General features: G+C 35.8%; 1 pseudogene; it reads right to left on the bottom strand.

Moving 5' to 3' along the window:
- Window positions 1-334: 334 nt before the first annotated feature.
- Window positions 335-12,475, bottom strand: LOC114627156 (annotated as a pseudogene).
- Window positions 12,476-14,069: the final 1,594 nt, after the last annotated feature.

Here is a 14,069-nt window from a genome sequence, read left to right as displayed (position 1 = left end):
TCTGTGTTTATAACCCCTGTGTGAATGAATTATGATTTGAGAAAAAAAGTTATAAAAAAAACCCAACTGCTTAGAGTTTTATGAAGACATTGTGACATATTTCATAGGTAAGTGACTTAAAATGTTTGGGTCTTTAATTGTGATTTAGTATTGATCAGTGTCTGAAATACCAAAGCAAAACAAAGTCTTCTTGGAAACAGTACATTTAATGGTCATCTGGAGAAGGGAAAGTAGTGGGCACTTCATGCATGGGAAGATTTAAAAATAAGACTTCAAGCACTGACTATGGGGACAGCTTCATATTCTGAATTTTCAAACTCAATTTCCATATACATCACTTAAAAAATACATCCACAAGTAAAAAACCGGTCATTTGTTTACAAACAGAGACTCCAGGTCTCTGTTTGGCCAGATCTTTCTTACTTGTGATCCTTGTGACTTCAGATGAGTGACCACTGCTGTTTCCTTCTTCATCAAGAGTCTTTTTGTTAACTTTTAATTCTTTCTTCTGCTTATTTGCGTTTTGTTTCTCTAGCTGGGCTTGGTATTGTCGAACTTTAGTTATCTGGTTGGCCTTTTCTTCCATTCTTCCCACTAGTGCCTCCAATTCACAGTGCAGGTTGTCTTTCAGTTCCACACTTGGTGATCTAAGCTCATTTGCTCAAATTCATACTATAAATTCTGTAAGACAACCGAAAGTTCTTCATTAACATTGCTGGAAGGAGGAGTCACTGACCTCTTACTCTTACTACCTCGTGAACAAGCTTGCTTTGCCAAGGGAACTCTGTTAATGACTTGATCATTGCACAGGGCTTTACTGTGGTATTTCATTAGATGCAAGACATGCTGAACATTGGTTACCACGGCATGGCTGAGACCAGTGGATGTTCCAGCAACAAAAAAGAAAACACCTAAGCACCATCTGCAATGTGGCTGTGCATCAAAATAGTTCCTAAAACCTTTCTTTTCTGGGACTTCTTTTCTCCCACTCCCATTCCCCCTTCCCCTCCCCCTCTTCCTCCCTCTCCCCCTCCTCCTTCCCCTCCCCCTCCTCCTTCTTCTTCTTTTTAAGTATTTCTAGTGCTCGTTGGAACACATGAAGTAGTTTTATCTTCAAAAATAAGTCTATTTTCTTCTAGACCACTCTGTAACTCTGCTGTTTGAGCCTCCATAAACTTCTTTTCCTGCACTTTTTCAAGGATTTGGACTCCAACTCTTGCATTTTTTTTCCCTGCAAGGACCTGCATTGCCCTGAGTTTGTTGTATTCCTGTTCAAGAAGATCCATTTTTTTCCAGCTGGCTCTGAATGTGGGTTTGATCTCTCTCTAGCGAAACCTGCTTTTCTAAGATGGATGGTCTCTCCATGTCTGCATACTTTATCACATTTCACATGTATTCCCATCGTTTTTCTAAAAGATTACATTTACTTTTATCAGCTACCAACTGGGATACCAGTTCTTGATTGTGCTTTGGTTCTTCATTCTTTGAATTCTCTTTCTCTCTGTTCACTCAATACTTTCTCATATTCAGTTGTTTCTTTAGACAAGGTTTTCATGCTTTCTTCTGCCTGAATCCTTTCCAGTTTGAGGTGTCAAATCTTATCTTGAAGATTCTTTTTTTTTAATAATTTATTTATTTTTTCTCAAATCGTAATTCATTCACACAGGGGTTATAAACACAGAAAGGGAGGATGTGGGGAAGAGGATGACACTGGAGTGTGGGTGTTCAGGGGGAATACAGATATCTTTCAGAACCGGGTATCGGCTGGGTAAAGGTTCAGGGGACAGGTCACTATGACTCTGCCTATGACTCACTTGTCCTTATCTAAGTTGTTATTGTCTGCCAAGGCTACATATTTACAAGGTCTATGGCTACTCGGGCTGGTAAATTTCCACAAAAGCTGCCTGTTTACAATAGCTTATAGCCATCTGTTTCAATGTTTTTCCACAGAGATCCAAGACTTGGTGTTAGTATACATGTATGACAGACCTATTGCTGATTTTAGGCCTATGGCTGGTTTTAGGCCTTTAGTGTGTAATCAGGGCTGCCCCTGATATCTCCTCCCTTCTCTAAGTATAGAAGGGCTGTGGCGATTCTAATCTTGTGAAGGCGGGGATAGAGGCCTGACCTCCAGTAATTGAAGGGGATCTTGTAATGGCTCCGGTCCCCCAGTCGTTGTCTAGTGAGGCATGAGGGCCATACCCACCCTGATGTCTTTTTCCTGGAGAGGGGATACTTTTGACATCAAACCCTATGCAGTAAGGCTTGTCCTTCAGGGAACCCAGGATATATTTTTAAGTTTTATTTATATTCCCTTGCAGTGCTTAGCCTCACAGCCTAAGCAAGAATTCAGATCGCCAGTCAGAGCGGGTTCTGGATGGCCCCTCTCTGCTTGTTCTAGGAGCAGAAGTCTCTTCTTTTAAGTTGGGTGGAGATGGGTTTTGGGAAAACCCTGGAAAGAGTAACAACCTCATCTTGAGTCTCATGGTTCTCCATACCTAACTTGTGAAGATTCTTAAGAGCAGAAAAGATCAAGGCTGCCCCCATCTTCTCAACTGCACAACAAGGGCCACCATCCTTTGAGCTCCTCCAGATTCAACAGCTGCCCACCAGAGGCGAGCAGAATCCAAGTCCCTGATGGAAGCGGCAGGCGAGCTGCGAACCCTATAGATGTCTGGGTCTCAGAAACTTCAAGGAAGCCACACTCAATGCACACGAAAAAGGCAACGCAAAAGGTCAGAATTTAATGATTCCTTGATGAGAAAATTACATACAATTGTGAATTGTTATAATCCAGGAAATACAGAAGTAATAAACAAAAATTTTCTGTATGAAATGAAATAAAATTATTTACCATTGTCATAATTTAAAATACTTGCTTTCTGAGAGGATGACTGAAGAAATCAAAATGATTTCATGAATTAATGATATCAGGCTCATTAAAATATTATAAATACTATGCGTAAGCTGTGGGTAGGAATAAAACTGGCAATTTACTAAATATGAGAGAAATGCTGTTAAAAAAAATCAAAGAAAAAAAGCAGAAAGAGAAATTTTTCCAAGAATTCCAGATAAACCAGTCTGTACATTTTTGGATTCTTTTTAGGGAAGACCTGACTATAACTAAGGAACAAAGAAAATGTGATGCTATATCATGAGGAAAAATGAAAGATGGTGTATTTAAAATAAAGAGAAGTACAGAAATCCAGAAAAAAGTGATTGACTCAGTAAGATGTAACATGAAGATACAATTTTGAAATTAGCACTCAGTGAAATAATGATAGAATGACTGTCATCCGTGCATTGTCTGAAGCCAAAGTGCTACGTTTCAACAGCTTCTCCTAGCAACTCAGTGACTGGAAGAAGAAAGTCATAAAGAATGCTATTTCTGACCCTGTATCTTGACCATCTTAACTCTACCTTACCAGTAATAATTTTCATTGCCTAGGCTTTAATTTTCAGAAGGAACAACTGAGTGATTCTGTTTCCTGTCTTTGAAGTCTAATTGTTATTAAATAGAGTCTTCTGACCCCAGATGCCCATTCTAATATCTAAAACCAAGCTAATGCTACCAAAACATTCTACTGAGTGCATGAAACATAGATTATCTGTAATAATGGAAAGCATTATGAACTGGGTAGTTTACAGAGCATGAGGAAATTGAAGAGGAATTAAATGGGTCACTACTGAGCACATACAGTGTGATTTTCCCTGCTCAAACTTTGTCACTTCTTTCTCTATCAAAGCTATAAAATCAATGTCAGAATATAGTCGACTATGTTATCTGGCCTATAGACTATGCATACATGCAGGCACTAAACACTACTTCATTAGATGAGTTATTTAATGAATTGTTTAATCTACAAAAGTGAAAAAATCTCTTTATTACTCATTACATAAAGATGTAGATTTCAAATTGTATTTGGACATTAGCCCACTAAGGTCACTTGAATAACAAAGGTTCACATATTTAAATGCTTAAGGAGTAACATCATTTGAAAGGATTAGAAAGTATGGCCTTGTTGGAGGAAGTGTGTCAATGGGAGTGGGCTTTAAGGTTTCAAAGGCCTAAACCGAGTCCAGTGGTTCTCTCTCTTCCTACTGCCTGTGAACACAGATGTAGAACTCTCAGAACTTCTCTAACAACATGACTGCCTGAATACCAGTATTTCATATGATGATGATAATAGACTAAACCTCTGTTAGCAAGTCCCAGTTAAATGTTTTCTAAGAGTTGCTGTTGTCTCTTCACAGCAAAGAAACACCATCAAAAGAATGCTATTTATGTAAATCAAACTTTAGAATGCAAATTATCTGAAAGGTAGAAGAAATAAATATGTGCAAAACTAAAATGAAGCCCCTATGTTAACCCTTCCATCCTACATAAGAATGTAATATGCTATGAGATAACTCTAATAAATAGATTAATACAACTAATATTAATTATATTCATGTAATTGTAATTAATATTAATATAATTACAATATAGTGTGATTTACATATTTTAATAGTTACATTTTCAAATTTCCCATTTGATGTCAATGGTGAGATTGTTGGTGAATGAAGAATGAACCCACACAAAGGCACTCATGCAGAAAGCTTGGGTCTGATGAGCCATGTGCACTGTGCTGGAACTGCATTGACAAAGCAACAACCCGGAACCTCAGTGTTTATTATGTACTGCATAGACAGAAGGGATTACTTAGTCTTCACAGGTGATTTTTTTAGGGGGGCAGTCTCTGCTGTAAACACCTGGAAGGAGAAAGCTGCGGCGGTTAATCTTTGCATATATGGTCAAAATTCCTGCCATACTTTGTCAACCTTTACACTTGAACCAGAAGACTGCTTTGGCATCCTTCTAAGGCTCAGCCCAAGGGAAAGGCTTTATAATTCCCTTGGGTCTATGGCATTAGTCTTTGACAAGACCGCAGATGTCATCAATACACAGTCACTCAGGACTTTGTCTGATCTTTACACATTGACTCTAGGCTTTCTGAACTCTCCATAATTTTATTTACTTTATATCCATTTGTTCTTTTATTTAAATCAAGTTAGCTAAGAGAACTGGGTATTTTACAAATGCCAATGCTACTATTTCAGAAACTGAATAAAACTTGTTAGAATATAAAACAGATCTATCAATTTGAATGAATTTCCCTAAGCTTTTGGGTAAACAAAGGAAATGCAAGGAAATTGGAATGGTTTTCTATGACCTCTCCAATAAAAGTGTCAAAATTTAATCTTCCTTAATACCTATAAAAATGAAAGAATAGAAAATGAGTTACAACATTTAAATATGATAGTCACATACATTTTGTATATGGTTGTTAACCATAAAGAAGCTATTACTAGTTATCAGAGTGTAGTATGAAACCAGCATACAACACAAAATTCTTTAGAAACTTAAAGAAATGTGGATTTCCAGACCACATAGAAGTGCTGCATCCAACAATGTGGTGGAGAGCAAAATATAAACTTTTAATTATCTGTCTGTAAGCTAAGTGGGAATATCAAGTGGGGAAAGATATTGCTACCATGAAAATCTTTCCTATTCATTGCTATGAATATGAACCTTCATGTTCTATAGTCATGCAATTCTCACAGATCCAACTTCCATGATTATTATTTACATACACACAGAATCATGTCTTACTGACAAGTGTGTACGTATTTCAGTTGATAAAATATATTAAGTCATGACAAGCAAACTAAAGATAAAACATAAAAAAATGAAAATTAGCTACAATTGAATAAAACAATTAATGAGTTGTAAGACACCTATTGTATTTTTCTCCTCATTAATAATCCTGCATCAATTCAAATAAGTTCACCTTGGATCATGTCTCTTTGAATGATCTGTATTTAATATCAATAATCTGACTTGTACTTTACCCAGACAACAGCATTTCAGTGTCCATCCATTCTTTTGTTGAAATTTTATTTATAACTAATTTTGCTAAAAAATTAAAGATATGACAGCAAAGCATTAATCCAATTGCAAATTATGATTCAATTAGTTAGTTACAACATTTTAAAAGCATTTTTCTGTTGTTCTGTAACACTTTGAATGCATAAGGTAAAAGAAAATTGGTGGGTCAGAGCACTTGTTATTTTACAGTTTCCTTCTGTTCTTGTGCTTGTCTGGTTCTGGGCTTGTCCTAGTCATCCTTAAACAGGTGGTGGCTGTGGTGCTAAAATTGGCAGTAAAATGGCACTGTGAACAGTGTGTGTTTGTGTGTGTGTATATATATATATGTGATGACTGATTAAAAGCAATGATGTATTGATGATTTTACAATATGAGCTTCATAGCTAATATCTGGCTTAAAAATACCTCAAGGGCACACTATTTTATAGATATTTAAATAATTGTTAAGGATTTTCAAATCAAATTTTATGCTGGATACTCTTAAACATTCTCAGAAATTCAATAGAAAAATTAAGCACTTCTATAGCCAAAAAAATCATTTTAAATTAAACAATTATTTTTGTGTTTTGTACAGTGCAGTGTATCAAATGAAACTCTTTGATTTTTATATTAGCTAATATATAAATTAAAAACTTTGTTAGTAAAATATTTTTTAGATGAAACTAAATAGTATGAAGCTAATAGCATGAGGACATAGGTTCTCAGGTATAGAAATCAACCAAAGCATTGTACTTGATTCCAATCATGCACTCGAATTTAGTCACTGTTCTAAAGAATAAGGAATATTGATTACCTTGGAGTCAAAACAAGTATTGTTAAGACTGGCCAACACTCACTAAAAATAAATTTTCTTCCTCTTAAATTCATACATCCAAAGTTTTATACAATAAGGCAAAAATAATCTTTTTGAAGAGAACTTGGAATATACAGGCAAAATATAAAGATCAAGATATGTATCTAATATCTTGATGTATTATTCTATTCCATACACTTAGTTTAAATAGCATTTTTAATACTTCAAGAATATTATAACAGTTTCTACTCCATCAGTCATGCATGTCCATTGCCTCAAAACCACAAAAAAAATGATCTTTAAGCTCTCATCTACATTTTCCAATATCGTCTATTGAGAGAAATGCAGAAGTATTTGGCTTGCCTTTAATTTTATGTTCTAGAATTTATAAATATATCCAGAATTTTGTCTACAATTTTATTCATTATTTCCTCTATTTCCTTGTCTTGGACCTCAGATTTTGTCTCTTGTTCTTGATGTCATCTAGTCTTAACTTATTTTTATGTCAGTCTATTAACATTACTAACTTGTAATGATTGGAAAATTGACTCCTAGTTTGCCATTTCTGTTCATTATTTGCAACATGTGTTTGCTTGTTTATTGAGGTAGACTAATAACAATTTAAGCTGTTTTCCCCTTGGTATGCAGCTCAACCTTCGTTACAATTCATGATTTGACTGTGTCAAATGCTTGTATTTTAGATTTTGTTCACTGTGCCTTGCTATGGCATGTTTCAGTATCAGAAACTCAATTAACTTCTTATGTATTCATATATACTAAACTGTCATTTGTTGCTATCCCTTAAGACAATTTTTCCCTCATATCTTGATATATACATATGTATGTATGATATATATTTACGTATGTATGATATATATATATATGTGTGTGTGTGTGTGTGCACACGCACACACACACACACACACACACACACACACACACACACCAAAACAGAGAGAAGGAAAAATTCAGAATATATTTTCAGATACTGTTTAACTATGCAGCTGAACATATGTAAAGGACTCATGCCATCTGATTTCAACCAGGCCTGGTGTATGATGAAGACCACCACTCTTATACAGCATAAATAATTGTGAGCCATTTCAAAAATTTCCAATAAGTCCTCAATATAAGCTTCATACTATCAGTCCTACATGAAGTATCATGGAAGATTTCCATAGGAATTATAATTCTATTGAAGGAACTACAATCATAGACTCATTTTGAGGATAAGTATCCAATACAAAGCTTGTTCTATAACTCAGAATAAAGGTAAACTGTCTTATCGCATTAGTCAGTTCCCTCTCTAGAATATAAACGTCTTCATGCTATACCACAGATTGCTTATTTTATTTAATTTGCCTAAGTTTTTCAGTAAATTTTCTTTGAAGAGTCACAAGCTCTGGTTTATTTAGATGTATCTCTTTTGTAAAGCACTAAAACTGTGCTTGTCTTTGGTGAAACATATCTAGTGTACATCAACATATGTGAAGGGCTTTTTAAGACTCTATGATCATTATCAGAAAGTAAAAGAAAGCAAACATAATTAGTCTCTATCTTAAAATAACAGCAAAAGAGATTACAGGTGTGTAAAAGAAGAGCATAGTATGAAAGAACTTTATTTTGTGATTTTAAAAACTAGAGGCATATATATATATATATATATATATATATATATATATATATGCTCACAAAGTAATGGGTAAGCAAGCACATGGGTAAAATGTTAATGTAGGCCAAGATCACTGTCCAGTATTTTCATACTTGCTTTTGACTTTAGTTTTTGAGACAAGGCCTTTCACTGGAGCTGATCCACTCAGCTAGACGGGGTAACCAATGCGTTCTGGGGATCTGCTTGTTTTCCTCTCCTAGCTCATTGGGTTCTACAAGCACCTTCTGATGTATCTGGTTTTCTTACATGGCTCTTCTTACATGGGCTATGAGAATTTTATATTCAGACCTGCTAGCACACACTTTAATGATGGAATCATCTCCTCAACACACTTTTATTATACTTGTATTTCATCAACCCATTTTTATTATTTTATTTTATTGAAATTAGATTATTTCCTCATACAATATATCCTGATTATAGTTTCCTCTCTCTTTGCTCCTCATAGTTGCTTCCCTCTGCACCACATATGTACTCCCTTTTGTCTCTCATTACAGTAGAACGAGCTTCTAAGAGATAATGACCAAACATAACAAAATAAAATGTAATAAGATTACACAAAACTATTATATCAAAATTGGAAAAGGCAACTGAACAGGACAAAAAGAATTCCAAGACAAGGCATAAGACCTACTTGTTCTCATATCCAAAAGTCCCATAAAGATACTAAGCTAATAGCTATAATATATATGTAGAGGACTTGATGTACATCCATGTAGACCGTATGCTTTCTGCTTCAGTGTCTGTGAAGTGTTGATATGTGCCATCTTTAGCTTATTCAGAGGACCTTGTTCTTCTGGTATTCTCCATCACCTCTGCCTCCTCTTCCTTGAGGTTCCTTGAGCTCTGTGGTAAGAAAATAGATGGTAACTTCCAGTTTATACTATCTGTGTAATGTCTGGCTGTGGGTCTCTGCATTTGTTCCCATCTGCTGCTAGAGGAAACTTCTCTGATGATGACTAGATAAGGCATTGATCTACAAGATCATTAGGAATCACTGGGAATATCATTAGAATATCATTAGGAATCATTGCTGGTCAGAGTGCAAACTTGTATAATCACTATGGGAATAAATATTTTGGTTCCTTGGAAGAAGGGTATTGCTCTACCTCAAGACCCAGCTATACCACTCTTGGACATATACCCAACAGAAGCTCTGTTCTACCAAAAGGACAGTTATTCAACCATGTTCTTTGCGGGTTTATTTATATTAGCTAGAAAATGCAAACAACATAAATATCCCTCAGTATAACAACGGATAAAGAAAATGTGGCACATTTACACAATGGAGTATTACTCAGTTGTTAAAAACTGGCATCCTAAAATTTGAAGCCAAATGGATGAAACTAGGAAAACATCATCCTGAGTGAGGTAACTCAAATTCAGAAAGATAAATATGGTATGTACTTATAAGTGGATAATAGTTGCTAAGTAAATGATAACCAAGCTACAATCTATAGACTCACAAAGGTTGGATAATGGGGAGATGTCTACAGGGGATGTAGGGATATCCCTGTGTTGGGGAAATAGAATAGATTTATGGGCAGACTGGAGGACGGTGGGGATTGAGTGGAGATCAGGTAGATGGAGCCATGGAATACTGGGTGAAACAGCTGAAACCAGAGAGCATTTAGAGAGTAATGTGGCAACCTATTGCAGTGAAGATTTCCTGGACTCTATGAAGCTGATCCTAATGAACACTTGTTGGGGATATGGAGTCTGAACTAGTCATCCATTTTAGCCAGGCAAAACTTTCAGTGGATGGTCTGAGTTGCAGTCTATTTTGTTGTTAGCCTAAGATGTCCTAAGGAAATCTCCAGACAACCCAGGCTGTTACTAAGACAAAAGGTTGCTCTCCTCAAACTGATAGCATAACCCAACAGCTGAGGACACCATCCAAGAACACAACAAACATCGAGAAGTTGAACTGGTGCCTCCATGGAGCCCTAACCTCTATGGTGCAGGAAGATATTCTGCAGTCTACTTAAATAGAAATGTGGACTTGAACCCAGTCAAAAGATACTTGACCTACAGTCTGTCTGCCTGAGAAATATGCTAGGACAGTGGTGGCACAGAACTGGTGAGAGTAGCCAACCAATGTCTGATCTGGTGTAAGGCTCACTCCACAAAATGGAGCTCATACCTGACACTGCTTGGGTGACCAAAAACCAGAGAGTAGATAAACCTGAGACATACGGTAAAAACAAACAATACATGGATCAATTTCTAGACAGGAGAATGGGCCTACTTTATAGTATATTTTTATTAAATGTCCAAAAATTTAGTATGATAGATCAATACATTAATTTCAACATGAGATGATGCAGAAAATGATCTGGGAATTTACTGTAACTGTATTGGTAGGCACCCATGAATCCTGATTCACAGGACACTTGGCTCTGTGTTTTAGCAACTGATTGTTTTATATCAACTTTACTGAAAGTTATTCAAAAAGAGAAAGCAGAGTTTTTCCAGTTAGTAGATAATTGGAAAATAAAGTCTAATGTTTAAGGACGTAGTTTTAATTGTGCTAAGATATCTGATGAGAAATAATGGTATTTACTAAATTGCTTAGAATCACACAGTAGATAAAGATATTTTAACACTTTTGTTAGGAAAATGAAATATATCTCATAAGGGCAACATTTTCAAAAACCAGTAGAAATTACCCATGGCTATGCTACCATCCCATGATTAAACTTCTTATTTTCATTGACCAATAAAACCAGCTATTAGTCTGAGTCAAGAGGCTGTAAAATTTCTGCAGTATTTGGCCTCATTCTGTTTGCTACTATCAAGAGTTATTGACTCAAGAATTTAGAATAATATTTATTTAAAAAAATAAAAGTATATGAACTCATAAAAATATACCCCCCTGCAAGTCTTTCATGGCAATGAAGCTTAAATTTCAGGGGATGGGAGATTAGAGGCTATAGAGAGGAGGGTTGCTCATGGAAAACTAATGTGGGGAGCACAGGGTCGGTTTTGGTTTCCTTTAAGAGTTAGTTGCTGAGCATCATAGCGTGGAGAGAATATTGTGGGCACAACCAGGAAACAATAAACCATAGTTTGAGCATGATTTACTAAACACCCATCATAACAGAGATAAAATATTAAAGTATGTTTAGAAAAGGAAAATGAGGTTGCTCCAAAGTTCTGGATACATTACAAGCATATAAGAAACTGTTAATGAAGATTTTTATATATTCTACATATAGTTAAATATAGTTTGTGGCTATGTGTAGCTCAGTGGAAGACTACATGCTTAGCATGATGAAACCTTGTGATCCTTTCCCAGTATTATCTCAAAATGTGTATTTCAATTAGCCAGCATGAAATACAGTTGTAAAATAACTATGCTACATGTTTTATATCTTAGTATTTATTTGGTGTAAGTTGAATCTTTCATTTATTTATAATGCAAAAGAGACAAATAGCAGGAATGGAAACATAAATAGTATATGATTAATATGCTTATCAAAATAATCAAGACATGAACCTCAGGCCAACACTGAACTCTATGATCACCTGTGTGATGAACACGCATAGTTTCCTTTTTGTTGTTGTTGTTTTTTCGAGACATAGTTTCCTATAATGCTCACATTTTTATCTTTGTCATTTATAATGACACCAGCATGTGCATTCCTTTGATGATTGTGTGGGACCAAACCTTGTGGGATAGAATCTCAGCAAAGCCAGCTTTGGAGTAGAAACTCACAAAGGATAGAAAAGATCCTTCTGTATTGTTTGAAGAATGCTTACTGATCTAGGTTATAGCAAACCTTGCACAGTGCCACTGGGAATTTGCAAAAATCCTAGCAGATTAAAAAGCATTTTTTGTTGTTTTGCTGTGAATTGATTTAGCGAAGAGAGCACAGGACCAGCACACTGCTATTAAAACAGAAATCTCAGAGAGAAATTATCAGGGCAGCTAAAGAGAGCTGGAGGTCAGTAATACCCCCTCATCCTGGAAGGGCAAGCTTTATAAGTTCCAACTCACCTTGCTGACATCAGGCAACTTGGAGAAAGCTCTGAGGTCATTTAACAAAATTGTTGGTATAATGGATGTAGACTCCACCATTTTTAACGTGTTAAGGACTAGATTAAAAGATAGCTATTTGACTATTGCCATGTGCAAGCATTGAAAAAATCATGTAGGTATGAATAATTCTCTACTAGGTACTTATGTTTGGGTTTCGGTTTCATTTACAGATGGCTAATATTAGCTAGGAATCTGATCATTAATCATGACAATTCCCTTAGTTATTAGGATAAGAGAAAGTTATTTGCAGATTTGAATTCTAAACTGGGCTTCAGAATTATCTGGTTGTGGCTACTATTATTCACAAACATGAAACTCTCAGCACTCCCAAATAAACTTTTAGGTAAAAAGAAGAATCTGGAAGCTAAATCAATAGACTGTAAGATACTAGTACACTAATAATACATTCCAGGTATTAAAACATCTAACAAACATTTTTACTAATAACAGCGTGGAGTATCTATTTATGGACAATTTTGACACCACTTTAAGTCAATATAATTACCTGAGTCACTGTTCAATGCTATAATAGCTTGACACCAGTCTTTATATCTAAAGAAAATTGCCATTCTGTCTAGCCGGAAACATGAAAGGAATGGATCTGTTAACTGCCAACTGGCCCTGTGAGGACAAAGGAAGGTTACATACTGTATCCTCAATGCAAAATATCTTCATTTGTACTTAAATATAATATGAAAGGTTTATGGTAATGTCACTATGCCCTGTCTCTAATTTAAATGCTACTCTCACCATAGGCAGTCAGTATTGTGACACTTCTTTGCATGCAATTTAAGGGACCTTACATAAAAATACAAACAAATTTACAAATGCACTTCCTTCTTAAAGACAAATACACCTTGCGTTACTTATAAATTCATATTTGAAAGAGTTAAAATAAAACGCTCACTGATTTGAGGTTACCATCGGTGATTGGTTGTTTCTGCCTGTATCATTCAGGTTATTCAAAGTGATACATTATAGTAGAGGAGTGTTACAGAATAACATCTAAAGTCACAGAGTACAAAGGGAAGGGAAGAGACTTGAGGTCCAGAGTCTAACTCCTAAGGGCCAGGACTCCTATCATCTAAGGATGTCTCACTAGCTAACAAAGTTCTTCAGCACCACTCTGGGGACAAAGCTTCACAAAGAATCTCCTGTAGAGCTTTGTAGATGCAAGCTACAGCCATTTGCATGAGGTTTGTTTGTGTTTTAGGTTTGAAAGTGCAGGTACACAGGAATGCAAATTAAGTGCTCTACTACTGAAACACATGTCCAACATAACCTACACTCCTTTTAAATGTAGTTCCGTTGGAATAAGATTTGTATTTCAAATCTTATTTATGCTTGAGCTTATTTTATTTAACTTTTTTTTTAAATTCATCCATGCCATTGACTACAAGAATATTTATCTTATTACTTTCTGGCCTGGGATTCAATTACATCTAAAAGTAAAAGTATTCAGCAAAGTAATTTTAAGAGACTGCTACTTCAGCCCTTCGGCCCCTGCCTGGTCCCTGGGACTGGAGCAGACACAGAGTAGGTCTGCTCCTGTCCTGTGGAGAAACTGAATCCTGAGTCATCCAGGAGCCACTGCACTCAGAGCAGCTGGTAAGAACTCCATCTCACTCCCTAA

The sequence above is a fragment of the Grammomys surdaster genome, unplaced genomic scaffold, assembly GCF_004785775.1.
Source record: "Grammomys surdaster isolate TR1022 unplaced genomic scaffold, NIH_TR_1.0 243, whole genome shotgun sequence".
NCBI classification, from domain to species: Eukaryota; Metazoa; Chordata; class Mammalia; order Rodentia; family Muridae; genus Grammomys; species Grammomys surdaster.
Note: the sequence above shows the minus strand (reverse complement) of the source record. Positions and strands in the feature narration are given on the sequence as shown.